Consider the following 2,500-nt stretch of genomic DNA (forward strand, 5'->3'; position numbering starts at 1 on the left):
ACCTGTTAAATCCACTTCAATCAGTGTAGATGAAGGGGAGGAGACGGGTTAAAGAAGGATTTTTAAGCCTTGAGACAATTGAGACATGGAATGTGTTTGTGTGCCATTCAGAGGGTGATTGGGCAAGACAAAAGATTTAAGTGCCTTTGAACAGGGTATGGGGGGCGTGCAWCTCAATATTAGGAAAGTGTTCCTAATGTTGGTATAATCAGTGTAGGTCAACTTAAGATTCCACACCTGTGTAGCTCAATTGGTAGAGCACAGTGCTTGTAATGCTGGGATCATGGGTTCAATTCTTTCCACCAATACAAAAAGTATGCGTGGACTAATGTGCTTTGCGATCTTTTCTTTATTTTGAAGTAACTATCAAGTTCATCCATCATCACATTAAACTCGACTCAACCCTGTAAACGTTCCTGCAGTATTCTAATTGTTAATCAAGCTGAATAAAGTGAATTGTAATAGGCTTTTAATAGCTATTGATCTTATGGCTGTCTGCATTTGAGAATAATTCAATTTGGCTTGGGTACCATGTTCCACCAGCTGGTCTCTAAACTAGCCTAGTCTCAGACCAACAAATGACTCACAAGCCAACAATACGTTATTTTGCGTGTAAAGACAAAATACACAAAGGATATTCATTTGCTTCATTATACTATTAAGTTACAGAATAGCCCAACGGAAGTACTTCTGATTCTGAGCGATAATTCATTAAGCCGGCCCATTTCATTCTMATTCGAATATCTATGTCAAACTCTCAGAAAGAAGACTATGAACTATTTTGTTAAATCGCTTTGCATTATTCTCCATCTGCAACAGTGTGAAAAGCCTCCCCAAATCCAGCGCTCTCCGGCGTTAAGCCTGTCTAATTCAGTCCGAGTTAGAGCGTGAGGCTGAAGCAGCGACTGCAGACAGTGTCTATAAACACAATGAGTGCCATTTGGTACACAGCCTATATCTGAACAGTAGCCTAGCTATCTGGCCGATGGCACAAAACTCATTTGTAAGCCATGAATGAACATTGGCTTTTTTTTCCGGAGCAGATCAGGATTTGGCACAGAGTATGCCATATGTGACATTGGTGAGGAGGTTTAGACAGACTGGATTCAATTGGATGTTTGATGAATGGTCTGTACAGTGAAAGGCATTTGACGTGACTCAAACTTGAAGAGGAGGTGGATATGGGCTATATGTGTTTGTTGACTGCAGTGATCAAGTTTGCTTACAATTTTTACATACAACATACTTAAAATATATCCAGTCTTGGTCATGAATACAACATGCATTGTGTGTTTTGCACATTGTGTGTTTTGCACATTGTGTGTTTTGCACATTGTGTGTTTTGCACAATGGCTTCTGCAGACACCAACAAAGACTCAAGGTCTCTATCAAAACTGAAGAAAACATTTGCTACCCAAAAGTGTACAACGGAAAAATATGCGATCTGACATGCAGGTTGAGTTAGGAAAAGCAGATGTAGCCATGATTCATTGAAACAAACGATAACTCCATGTCCAACAATAAAAAAAGTACACCATGACATCAAGCACTATCTGAAAAKACGTATAAATAGAAAGACAAGCAAATGTGCAGTTTCCTGGACACAGATTACGCCTAGTCCTGGACTAAAAAGCAAACTCAATGGAGAATCTCCACTGAAAGTGCTTTTTAGTCCAGGACTAGGCTTAATCGTTGGGGAACCAAAGAATAAAAGGAGCAGATTTATGGGCGTGTAGAAATAGATTCTGGGCATAATGTGCAGACAGGGGTATGGAGGGGCGCGGGTACAGCGGAGGCAAGCCCAGGCACTGGGTGATGATAAGAGAGGTTGTATCTCTGGAACGTGCTGGTCTCAATGGGTGAGGTCAACGCATGTGTGGGGGGTGGACAAAGGGGGTATCAGAGGTACGGGAGAGTGAACTACAGGTCCATTGCAAAACCAAACAATGATATTGAAAACTAGCCTGAACAACAGTATGCAAGGCATATTGATATTTGAGAGAGACATACAATAAGGCATAAAGTGATTGCAGGTCTTGATTTGGGAGAGCTAGCTAAAACAAAGGTAAGATAACAGCAGAACAATAACAGGGTGCTAGTCTAAACACAGCAACAACAGGTAAAAATGGCGACGACTAGGCAGAGAGGGTCGGATTAACTACAACACAGATCCTGAGTTAAAGCACAGAGCCGACAGATAAAACACAAATAACACAGAATGGAGTACCGTGAATTAATGGACATGTCAAGCATGCATCAGCTATGTAGCCAAGTGATCATAGTGTCCAGGGGGCAGCCGTAGATGGAGCAGGGAGGCCTCCACTAAGCTAGCACGCGGCGTTTAAGTTGTAGCCCGGGGGTGGTCTGCTCAGACGGAGGGGTCTGCTCAGACGTGGTTCGTGTCGACAGAGAATCCAGAGAATCCAAGCCGAATGGCGAAAGAGAGGTTGTGAATTCTCAACAGAGAGTCTTTGAAACCTTGAATAAGGGTTTCAAATTT

Source organism: Salvelinus sp. IW2-2015, linkage group LG12 (assembly GCF_002910315.2).
Source record: "Salvelinus sp. IW2-2015 linkage group LG12, ASM291031v2, whole genome shotgun sequence".
NCBI classification, from domain to species: domain Eukaryota; kingdom Metazoa; phylum Chordata; class Actinopteri; order Salmoniformes; family Salmonidae; genus Salvelinus; species Salvelinus sp. IW2-2015.